The sequence below is a fragment of the Apis mellifera genome, linkage group LG3, assembly GCF_003254395.2.
Source record: "Apis mellifera strain DH4 linkage group LG3, Amel_HAv3.1, whole genome shotgun sequence".
Classification (NCBI taxonomy): domain Eukaryota; kingdom Metazoa; phylum Arthropoda; class Insecta; order Hymenoptera; family Apidae; genus Apis; species Apis mellifera.
In genome coordinates this window covers 2,732,671-2,745,728 of record NC_037640.1, presented here as the reverse complement: position 1 = coordinate 2,745,728, position 13,058 = coordinate 2,732,671, and the positions used below count along the sequence as shown (strand labels likewise).

General features: G+C 39.0%; 1 protein-coding gene across 2 annotated transcripts in view; it reads right to left on the bottom strand.

Annotated features, from left to right (window-relative positions):
• LOC410975 overlaps positions 1 to 6,000 on the bottom strand; it is a 49,742-nt gene extending 43,742 nt beyond the window's left edge. For both annotated transcript variants that reach the window (XM_006558445.3, XM_394451.6), the window contains exon 1: positions 5,669 to 6,000. The gene's annotated coding sequence lies outside the window, so the exon portion shown is untranslated. The remainder of the gene's footprint in view (positions 1 to 5,668) is intronic.
• Positions 6,001 to 13,058: the final 7,058 nt, after the last annotated feature.

Here is a 13,058-nt window from a genome sequence, read left to right as displayed (position 1 = left end):
CTCCCCTTTTTTTCCCAGAAATTTATTAATTTCGAGACTAATTTCGATAAAAGTTTTGGAATTTGCCATTTTAATAATCGAAGAACTGGTCTTGAAATAAAATGCTTCATTGAAAGGTGAAAGAAGAAAAAATAGGAGACGTTGCTACTTTTCTATAAGAGTGAAAAAGAATTTCTAACTTTCTTTTTTTCCTTTCAAAAGTTTGTTGAATAATCCCAGAAATTGATTGTTGCTACAAACAAGTGGAAAGATCCTTCTGTATCGCGCGTTTTTCACAAAAGATCGATCGAGAGGAGTTCATAAAATTCTATTTTATCCGAGAGGTTTATTTTTAGACGAGAGAGATAGGTAATCGCAAGGAAATGCCGACGATAGCCGAGGAACGAATCATTAAAGAACCGAGTGAATCGAACAGATGCGCTGCTACTATCTGTGCACCACTGCCAGGAAGTAGCTTTAAAACGTGCTAAGTGTTCGATAATGAGCTCTCTCCCTCTCTCCCCTTTTCTTTCTCTCATCGAGTTCGTTCGCCTTTACGTCCGCCTTCTTCTCGAATAATCCCAATTTTTTTTCTTTCTTTCGAATCTTTGTTAAATTTATCCATGGTTCGATATTCGCGTGATCTTCGTCAAAAGAATTGACCGTCTTCTTTATATTCTTTTATATATATATATATATATATATACGAGTCGACGAACGAAAAATCTTCTCATCGTCTCGCTCCGTCGATAAAGACGGGCCGGCGTGTTTTAGAGAACTAATCGTTCGTCGAGTAAATTGGTTTCTCCTTCGCTTCCTTTTCACTTTCCCGCCGACGCTTACCTTCTTCCTTTCGACCATGTACACACGTACGCGCAAATTACGAGCTAGAAATTGAGCGTTACTGATTAAGGGCGGAAGAGATAGTAGATAGAACGGGGGATATCGTTCGAGGATATTGTTAGCGGTAATGAGACGACTCTGAGTGCATTCTCAATTTTTCCAACAATTACTTTACTAGAAAAAAATTCAAAAACTTCAATTCTCTCTTGATAACCTTGATCATCCTTGCTCCTTTTAAATAATAATTTCCAACAAAGTGTGATAAAAAATTATTCCAATGAATCCAATTAACACGTGTTTCCAAGAGAAATCCATTTCCCTCCATTCTTATTAAAGACAGGGAAAAAATTGCACACACGCTGTTAACCGCGGGATAAACACGCCTTCACCACGCCTCGTAATATATCCATTACGTTCCACGCAATTTCTAAACCCTACGATCCCTCCCCTCCCCTCCCCGTCCTCATTGTTCGCAAATGAGAATTCGTTCGACTCTCGGCAACCGGTCGTTCGTTCTTACGACATTCCACGCGTGTCACTTATGGATCCGTTATGCGGTTCACACATATCTCGAAACGACCGCGTTCCTCCCAGTTCTTTCAAATCACCCAATTCTCTCCTTCCAAAGAACAAGTTAACCATCTCTTATCTTTCGATTACACCCTCTCCCTTCTGAAACGAAATAAAGAAGTCTCTCAACTCACTATTAAAAATGGACAAAATGGGTTCCAAGCCCTAAGGGTTCTGGTTCAGGGAGACAGAAGAGAGGAAGCGGTCGATCGAGCGGAAAGTATTTTCGCGGGGGATAAAATTACGAAAGAGAGAGAGAGAGAGAGAGGAGGGAGGGAGGATGGTTGGCGAGGTGGTCAGGGCCGTAGGCATGGTCGTAGCGACGAGGGGTCAACGGCCAGGCGGCGCCTGGAAGATCGGCCGGCGCATCGGCAGTGGATAGTGGGGCAGGTCATAGTGAGTCAGGGGAAAAAAGAGGAGGAGGGGAAAGAGAGAGAGAGAGAGAGAAAGAAAGAAAAAGGAAGCGAGGAGGGGAAAAAGGGCGCGCTTGTTGTCGCCCCGGGAGCTAGACGCCCCTATCTCGCGGGCGTGGCTCGCGTCGTCATCTTTTTTCCCCTTTCTACTACCCGATCCCGATGCTGTGTTATTATCCCCGAGAGGAGATCGAAACGGTGGTGTTTGGGCCGGTTGTCAGAGGTAATTAAGCGGCGTGACTCGGGTGTTGCGTTCCAGGGGAACGTTGTAATAATCGGTGGTGGCAGAAGATTAGATTTTTCGTGGATTATTTAGATCGCTCGATCGCAAAGAAAGGCTACTGGGATGGACACGTGCTTTCTTACAGCTGGCAATATTTTAATATGTTTCGAAAATTTTAAGGTAAAAGTTCAACTTGACTCCTCTTCTTTTTGTCTCTTTTATTGTCAAGAGACAAAAATCAAAAGCTAAAGCTCGATATTTTGATCAAGTTTGTCAATTTTCGAAGCTTTCTTATAATTGATGAGACGAGCATCGATATTTTAGCACGTTTCGAAAATTTTAAGGTAAAAGTTCGACTAGATTTCTCTCCTTCTTTGTCTCTCTTATTGTCAAGAGACAAAAGTCAAAAGCCAAAGCTATTTCGATCAAGTTTGTCAATTTTCGAAGCTTTCTTATAACTGGTTAGACGAGCATTGATATTTTGACACGTTTCAAGAATTTTAAGGTAAAAGTTCGACTTGACTCCTCTTCTTTTTGTCTCTCTTATTTGTCTTTCTCAAAATTCAAAGCTCGATATTTCGATCAATTTTGTCAATTTTCGAAGCTTTCTTATAATTGATAAGACGAGCAATCATAAAAATATTTTAACACGTTTTAAAAATTAATTTAAGTTTAAGTAAAGTAAGTTCGACTTGATTCCTTCGTCTCTCATCCCTTTTTGTCTCTTTTATTGTCACAAGAGACAAAATTCAAAAGCCAAAGTCGATATTTTGTCAATTTTCAAAGCTTTCTTATAATTGGTAAGACGAGCAATCATAAAAATATTTTAACACGTTTCAAAAATTAATTTAAGTAAAACTTCGACTCCTCCTCTTTTTGTCTCTCTTATTATTAAGAAACAAAGCTCGATATTTCGATCAAATTTATTAATTTTCAAAGCCTTTTTATAATTGGTGAGATGAACATCGATATTTTAAAAATTTTAAAGTAAAAGTTCGACTCTTCCCCTTTTTATCTCTCTTATTATCAAGAGACAAAGCTCGATATTTCGATCAAGTTTATCAATTTTCGAAGCTTTCTCATAACTGATAAGAAAAAAGTCGAAAAAAGCTCGATATTTCGATCGATTTTGAAAAATTGAAGTTACTTTGAAATGTAACCAGAAGAAAGATGTATCCATCCCCTTGAGTTAAGTTCGTTCAACTTTGTTGCTCCGGGGTGACGCTTGGTAACCCGGCGCGCGATTCGTGGCTGCGATAAAGCGTGAAACGAGTCTGTCCCGAGAAAAGTATAGAGAAACGATGACGATCGCGGACGATGATGATCGCGATGCTGATGATGATGATGATGATGGTTGCCGGTGATGAAGGAGTTCGTCACGCCAGGCCAAGCTTCGCCTCCTCTCTGTGTATCGTCCACAAGAGGAAAAGTTAAAAAGTTTCAGATGGAGACACGAATTCATTTAAATACAGGTGTCTTTTTGTTTCCAATGGAAAATAGTTACCAAGATTGGTTCTAAATATATAACCAGTTATATGATAAGAGAAGATTTATTTCTCTCTCTCGACTGAAGACAAGGCGAATCGTTTTTTCAATCTTCATTTGCATTTTCGTTCTAAAACTGCATCCAATAAAAAAATTCTCAAACCGACATTTTCTCTTCTTCTTCTCCGAATTATAACTCCATTGTACATCGTTCTTATTTCGAGACGAGGTTTCACAACACGTTTCATTGTTTTCAGACGTTAATAATCACGGATTCTTTCACGCGGCGCAGACACGTGTGCGTGACGTAATTAAGCGCTCGTCGAGTTACGCAATTAAATGTATATACACACGTATATATATATCTATACTCGCCCTCTACCCGATCATTTAATGGTTGTTGAACCTTTTTTTTTCTCGAAGCAATACGAGAGAGCTTCTTTCCAACGTTTCCGCTCGCCGATTACACTTTCGTTCGGATCCGCCCACATCGTTTCCCAAGGATTATTCTCGCCTTTCGAGAACAAGAAGAAGAAGAAGAAGAAGAAGAAGAGAAGAAGAGCGTTGCTCTTTCGAGAGAGGACTTGAAACTGTCCATCCTCGTCTGAGTCATCGGGCAATAAAAGAACTCGGGGGCATGTCGTATTGTTGTTCCAACTGTTTTTACTCTCTCGTGATAATCCACGATACTGTTCACTGTTCCTCCGGCCGATGATTCGTAATCTTTGGCACGCGGAATGAAACGACACACCGCTTGCTGGATACATACACGCGTATATATTATATCGCACCGCCTCTTCTGGCATTGAACTCACCGGCTCCTCCACGTTGGGAAAGGCGCACCTGCTCGCGAAAGATTCCATTCCTTTTTCTTTTTTCTTCCTTCCGCCGAGGACGATCTCGTTTCTTTCGTTTCATCTTTCTACTTTAGAAATTATCAGTTATTAATCGAGAAAGCTTCGTTCTTTTTTTCATCTCCATCTATCTTTGTTTTATCTTTCGTATCTAAAGAATTTTTTTGCTCGAAGATATATATATAAAGATTGTAAGATATTATTGATTCGTGTGAAAATTATATAAAAGTATATAGGACGAGTTATTGGGCGGGTCGACGGACTTTCAATTCGAGACACGGTACCTGCATGAATATTCGGCCCGTGTCGACACGAAATCGACTAGTCGTGAGGAATGCAAACGAGCTCTGACGAATACTCGATTTATTATTCTATCGGTCTGACCTAGAACGATCATCCACCATCTTTTTCGATCTATAAGAGAATAATTTCTCGTTCGATTCGTTGTCGAAACGCGTCAAATCTCGAGAGGCTTCTCTTAATCTTGAGAGGATTAGAGACAGAGGTGAAACGAGAAATGGCCGTGGAAACGCGCGGCTTGGTTCGATATTACGGGTCTCGGCCATTGCCCAACACGCCTCGGCCCTGACTTTGAACCGCGTTTCACCGTGGGAATGGCGGCCACCACGAGGGGCGTCGCGCCAACTTTTATTCCCTTCTCGATCGATCATCATCGTCGCCCCTCACCCCCTTCGCTCTCTCTCTCTCCACGTCTCCTTTACCGTTCTCCACTGGATACTTATTTCTTCCGTTATTCCACGTTTACAAACCGTTGCTTTCGAAATTGTTTTATTACCATACTTAATCACATCGAGCACCCATAAGGATATATACATATATATATATATAAATAATGGTGAATTTTTTCTCCTTAACGTTACGTTTTAAAAGAGGAAATTTTCTCTGCGTCGATTATTATGTACAATGATAGATTGAAGCGAGATGGAGTAAAAGAAGATATTGTTCATTACAATTTTATATATATGTATATATATGTAATAATAATTTGTTAATGAATAACGGCGAGGAAGATTCTTCAGTATCCGCGGTTCTCTCACTTTGCGATAATAGGATAATTTCGTTACAAGAATAATTATCAAACCTTTCATATTCCAAAGAAATATAATTGAAAACACGCCACGATTCAATTCTCGTGTCGATCATCGAAAGTTACGTTACATGCAAAGGGTGAAATCACAATCTTTTTCCCCTCTCTCCTCAAGAATCCTCGTCACCGCGCACTCGTATTTACCATTTCTTCTCATTACATCTTCTCCCGCAGAGATGCAACACTTTCGTACCTTGAAAGAATATCGGAAATCCACACCGAGGAGCTCCTCCTGTTGTCTCTTCTCTCTCTCTCTAATCACACTCTTCTTATCACTGGCTCGAACTTTGCTCGAAAACTTTCCGCGAACCGAATCGAGAGGTGCGATCTTCTCGAGAGGAGGATTGGAAAAGAAAGGAAAGGAAAGAGGAGATTCACCGGTCGATGGATCGATCTCACTTGGATGGAACACACACACACTCTCTCTCTCTCTCTCTCTCTCTCTCTCTGAGGTGGAAGGGAAAAAAAGGCCAAAAAAAAACGTTCCTGGTGGCTGGACTGTCGGCACGGGTCTGTCTTCGAGGCGGCGCATCGGGCTCACTTTATAAACGGAGCTGGCCGGGTGGTGGACGCGTTTGCTTGCCGTTTAAACGTGGCCGGTGATTGGCCGCGCTACTATAAACGAGGCGCGCCATTGGCCACGGGATGTAGCGGTACCGTGGCTCCATCCGAGGGGGAATCTGTTCTTCGTGTTCGCGGCGAACGATGTTTCCGCGCCTCTCTCTCTCTTTAAGCGCGTTTCTCTTCGTTCCTTCCCTTCCTTTCGACTTCTCTCTCCTTCTCTCTCTTTTCTTTCCCCTCCCCCCCAGAGATCCAGTATAGGCTTGGCGTAATTAGGGAACAGTGACATTTTACCGTTTTTCACCATCTTTCCATCGTCCGCTCTCTGCCTCTTTATTAGAAGTTTATTGGAATTATGAGAGATAAAGTTGTTGTTGGGAGATTGGAGGATCGATCTCGAGTCGATGAAAATTGTTTTTAGGGAACTGACCATCGGCAAGGAGAAATGGCCGCGTTCGACCTTGCCTCCATCCTCGACCGACTCTCTCGTACACTTTTCTCTTTTAATTGATTCGATTCGAGTGGATATTGAATTTCTAATAAATTTCTTTCTTTTTCTATGTGAAAATGAATTTTTCCTGTCGTTCGATATCTTGTGAAACTAAGAACTTTTTAATAAAGTTAGTTTATTTAAATTTCCTCTCAGCATCTTTTAATATCGTTCCCCAAAAATTCTTGTGCTCGTGTAATTATTTAAAGAATGGTGATCCATTCATTGTTTTTGGGATAATCTTTTTCTTCTATAGTTATTTAAATTTCCTCTCAGCATCTTTTAATATCGTTCCCCAAAAATTCTTGTGCTCGTGTAATTATTTAAAGAATGGTGATCCATTCATTGTTTTTGGGATAATCTTTTTCTTCTATAGTTATTTAAATTTCCATCTTTTAATATCGTTCCCCAAAATTTCCTTGCGAATTCTTGTACTCGTCTAATTATTTAAAGAATGGCGATCCATTCATTGTTTTTGGGATAATCTTTTTCGCTCCAATAAACTCTGTTGCAAAAACTCTGCTCGCGTTATGGGTATTCATAGGCGAGAAATAAAGAAAAAGATTCGTTGCAACGCGGATTAATAAATGGTTGGCTTGGAACGAAGATAGGGGACGAAGGAAGAGAGATTTTTCGAAGATCGATCAAAAGATCTGAATGCATCCAGGGAACCAGGAAGCGTGCTGGTGGTTCGAACGCCGGTGGCAGAGGCAAAGAGTCGAGGCAATAAGCAAGATTAATTTCGATGAAGGGCCGATAAAGATGGCCCCCGTCGTTCGAGATTAGAAATCGTGGATTTTCGCAATTCCACCGGGTTATAATTGCCATCCTTGTAACTCCCTTTCATTTTTGTTATCTTTGAAATATCAATAACTATTCCTTCCATTTCTCGTTTTTACCATACATATACTCGTCGTCGAATTTTGATAACGAAAGAATCCTTTAATTCGAATATATATATTCGATATAATAAAAGGATCCTTTAATTCAAATCTCCTTTCATTTATTATTTTTCATTTTTATGATACATTAAGTATTCATTGTGGACAGAATTTTAACCAGATAACGAAAGAATCCTTTAATTCGAATATATATTTATTCTTCTTTGATAATACTTCAACTTCATCTTCGATCCTCAAATGGAGAGATTTCAATGCGACCATTCCTTCTTCCATTTATTATTTCTTATATTTATGATTAGATATGGAATTTTGATAACGAAAGAATCCTTTAATTCAAATATATATATATTTATTCCTCTTTGATAATATTTTCATCTTCGATCCTCAAACAGAGATTTCAACGCGAACTATTCTTTCTTCCATTTATTATTTTTCATATTTACGATTAGATACTCGTTGAATTTTGATATAATAAAAGAATTCTTTAATTCGAATATATATATTTATTCCTCTTCGATAATACTCCAAATGAAGATTTCATCTTCTTCAAATCTTTCTAATCTTCGATTCTCGAAGAGATTTCAACGCGAACCATTTCTTCTTCCATTTATTATTTTTTATATTTACGATTAGATACTCGTCGAATTTTGATATAACAAAAGAATCCTTTAATTCGAATATTTATTCTTTGATAATATTCCAAGTGAAGATCATCTTCGATCTTCAAACGGAGAGATTTCAACGCAAACCATTTCTTATTCTGCATTTATTATTTTTCATATTTATTAGATTAGATACTCATCATGGACAAAATTTTAACAACAAAAGAATCTTTTAATCCGTTCCTTCTTCCATTTATTATTTTTCATAATTACGATTAGATATTCGTTGTGAACAAAATTTTGAAATGAAATTATTTTTCATATTTATTATTTAGATTAGGTACTCGTCATGGACAGAATTTTAATAATGAAAGAATCCTTTAATTCAAACCCTTCCTTCTTCCATTTATTATTTTTCATATTTATATAATTATTATTAAATATTCATGGACAAAATTTTGACAACGAAAGAATCCTTTAATTCGTTCCTTCTTGCATTTATTATTTTTTATATTTATTACATTAGATACTCATCGTGGACAAAATTTTGAAAGAATCTTTTAATTCGAATACATATATTTATTCCTCTTCGATAAATACTCCTAGCGAAGATTTCATCTTCTTCAAATCTTTCTAATCTTCTAAACCTCGAACGGAGAGATTTCAAGGAGGCAATAAACTCTCGAATTACGTTCATTCGAAATAGGGATGGAAGGCGTGATGCAGATATCCTCGTAACGTATCGACAAACGCGATCGGAGGCGGAAAAGTCAAGCGTTGCGTCGACGGATTCCCGGCATTCCACGGAAGCTGGATAACCATTGGATACGGAATACAGTTGTTTCAGTAATGCTCCCTGCTAACAAGGCCGTTAAGTGGAGCTGCGGAGGGTAGCGTAACGACGCGCTCGGGCGGCGGCGCGTGTGCACGCAACTCCACATAATTTCCATTCAGATGGATCGGCCACTAAATAAACATAACTGTCGTTAAATAACTGCTGCCTACCTTTAAGATCGCCATTTCCCTCTCCAGAAACACGATCGATCGATCTCTTAATTATTCATCCCAATCTCTTACTTCGATTTGGGGATCATTTAATACACAATCTCGAGGAAAGAGATCGCCATTTCTCTTTCCCCTTCCAATTGATACTTTTTCTTTTAATTATTCACCCCAATCTTTTATTTCGATTTGGGAATCATTTAATACACAATCTCGAAAGAGATCGTCATTTCTCCCTCCAATCGATCCTTTTTCTTTTAATTATTCACCCCAATCTCTTATTTCGATTTGGGAATCATTTAATACACAATCTCGAAAGAGATCGTCATTTCCTCTTCCAATCGATCCTTTTTCTTTTAATTATTCATCCCAATCTTTTATTTCGATTTGGGAATTATTTAATACACAATCTCGAAGAAAGAGATCGTTATTTCTTCTTCTCCCTTCAGAAACACGATCGATCGATGGATCGATCGATCCTCGTTTTTCTTTTAATTATTCACTCCAATCTCTTAATTGGGAATTATTTAATACACAATCTCGAGGAAAGAGATCATCATTTCCCCCTCCTCCTCCAGAAACACGATTTATCGATCGATCGATCCTCGCTTTTCACTATGAATTCCTCTCATCATTTCTTTTAATTATTCAATTTCTTACTTGGGAATTATTTAATACACAATCTCGAGAAAAGAGATCATCATTTTCCCCTCCCCTTTCAGAAACACGATCGATCGATCGATCGATCCTCGCTTTTCACTATGAATTCCTCTTATCATATGTTTTAATTATTCAATTTCTTACTTGGGAATTATTTAATACACGATCGATCGATCGATCGATCCTCGCTTTTCTCTTAATTATTCACTCCAATCTCTTATTTCGATTTTGGGAATCATTTAATACACAATTTCAAGGAAAGAGATCGTCATTTTTTCCTCCCCTTCCAGAAATCGATTCTCGCTTTTCTTTTAATTATTCACCCCAATCTCTTACTTGGGAATTATTTAACGCACAATCTCGAGGAAAGACACCGGTTAAGAGTGGTGTACAGTTAGACACACGTGGGGCGAGTCATTTGCATGGTGCCACGTGGGTTTGCCAAGTTAGATCACCGAGCATAAAACGCTACAGTTAGCCACTTAGGCTAACCAGTGGCGCTGATTTCGGCTGATTGTTTTCCACGGTTCTCTTCATGCTCGGTGACCACACGCTCACTCGGCTCGCCTGGACAAACCTGTTTCCGCCAACGTGCAATCCTTCTTTTCTCCATAATCGTGGAAAAATGCTCCGATATTCTTCCACTCTTGCTTTCCTTTGTTTCATGAATCCTCTCGTAAAAATAAATCCACCTTATCATTTATCTGTTAATCGATAAAAATCACGACGATAATTGTCATCGAATGAGGAAAGAATATTCTGAATCTTTATTTACAAGTCGAAGAATATTATTTCGATCGGAATTTTCCATTCCACGAAAATTAACCGGTTAAAATCCTCCATCTTCTTCTTCTTCTTCTTCTTCTTCTTTTGATGATACCAGAGTCACGCGAAACGATTTACACGCGTCGCGTGTTTAATTAACGACACGCGTTCCCCACCAACTGTCCCAGGAACGCGAAGAGATGTTGCTTCGACTATTGTATCGAAAGGTGTTGGAGGATTCGTTAATAAGAGCCTTAACTTAGAAGTCTTCCAATCTTTCTTATTCTATTGAAACGATCTCCACGATATAAATTAAATACTTGAATTTTTGTTAACAAAAATTTGCTTTTTGACACGCATCTCTAACAAAAAATCGAATTATTTTCCTTCCTCGCACTATCTGCTCTCAGATTATAGCAACGAACTACCTCGAAATACCTCGACTAACTCTCGAGATAACTCGTAGCTCGTTAGCGATCGAACGTGTTAACTAAATTAAAACAATCTCTGAGAAAGCACAGATTGTACAGATTCCTGTCTCTGACTGAATAATATATTTCAACGTGATTAGAATCGAGAATAAATATTACAAAAATTTCGAATCTGTCCACGATCATTACAGGATCACACTCTGCTGCAAACATTTTTTCCTAAAAAATATCATCAATGCTTCTCCACGATTCTTACGATCCATAGAATCGATAGAAACAAGGATCGACTCGTAAATCGAGGTCAACTCACAGTTTGTCCAGATTCTGTTTCGATCCTCTGAAGGAGGGTGCTCGATCGAATTGGAAACGTGGATTCTCCTGATAAACATTTCCACGAAAGGAGGGGGATAACTGGATATATAAATCTCTAGCGTTGGTTGCATGATCGTGCGGTTAAGAGTAGGTTCCTCGCCGTAACGCGGCCGAGAGATGAGTATCGCGTTTCAAAGTTATGCTTTGGGGATGGAATCGAGATCTTGGGATGAATGGATGGATGGATGGATGGATCGTTTATTTTTTTTTCACATTTTGTTTTGACGTTTACCGTAACGGACAGTATTTATGGTCATGGAGGACGAAATTCTTGGAATATTTCTTTTCCAACAAGTTTAGAACCAGCCTAATTACGAAATCCTCTCCCTTGGATATTATATTCCAAGTTTATCTCGATTTTGATTTCTCCACTTTGCGAATTCTTCTTTCATATCTAAGAGGAAGTTTTTGATTTCATTTTATTTAACCCTTTCTGGTACTAAATAAATGCTTTGTATCTAAATTCATGTAGGTAGATTCATTTATAGTCTTCGAGAAACAAAAATTGTTCAAAGTATTCAAAAATATTTCTCAATTCGTATCGCATGCACAACGTCCTTATTTATCTCCTCGAAGATATTTTATTCAATCCAAGATTAAACAATTGGTGATCGAATTTTTCTTATCATCTGTATAAACTTTCACGCGTCTATCCTGAGATAACTCATCCGTTCTTGATGGATGGATTTCCAATTAAAACGCTCCTGAATCGTCCAAGGGTCAAAGTGTCCATCCAAAATGGTCGAATCTTATCGCATCGTTTATCCAGCCATTCATCTGTCACGCTCGCTATCTTTAATTTCGAACATCTCCCTTCCACCATTTATCCTTAATAAAGTATCTATTTATCTATCCTTCGAGATCGATGGTGCCAAGATTATCGAGGATCCAATGGCTGATGACAGACGCTCTGCGAAAAAGAGAGGAATATCGAGTTATTTTTTACTTTGGAAATATTTCTCTTGCTTATTTTTAGTAATTGTACGATTTTTGAACGGTCGTGTATATTGAAAATTATCCACGAGAGAGTTATCCCGTGCAATGGTCGTCCCGTCAAATGGATTTCTCATCGCGAAATACTTGGGTTAATTAATTTTTCAGCCAGCCCTGTCCCCTACCACATTCGTATTATCTACTAATCTACGAGCGGTTTACGAGCACTCGTTCGTGAAAAAGGCATCGTAAACATGTGCGGGGATATAACACTCTTGTCCACTCGGAGGGGTCATCGAGAGTTAACCTCTTAATTATCCTATAATTTCATCAGCCTTTCCTTTCGTTCTCGTCTTTAACTTTCCTTTCGTTTCTCTTTCGAGAGGCTCTCGTTCACCTTTTCCCAACCGTTTACCGGCCGTTTTTCTTTTGCAATGGACGCCGCCGAGAGAGGATCTCGCGGAGGTTTAACGTCCGGGACGAATCGGCAAAGAGATAGCGGATGGGATCGGCGCTAAAGCTCGAAGGGAAAGAAGAGGATGATCCTCCTCCTCCTCCTTCTTTTTCTTCTTCTTCTTCTTCGATTCACGCTACGTAGTTGGGGCTCGTTGAACCTCCTCCTCCTCATCCTCCCCCTTCCCTTTCTTAAAAAAGCGTAACGCGGGTATATTACGTGTCCTTGAGACGGGGATTGCGGTTACCAGCGGGATCAAACGAGCGAGATCGGTCAATTCTGTTGCTCCATCTCCACACGCGGTGGTTTCCCTCTTTTTTGTATGTGTATATATATATATATTTGTTGGGAATGATAAAAGAAATGGATAGTTTTGTTTTATTCCAGTTTTATTCCAGTTATCCAGTACTT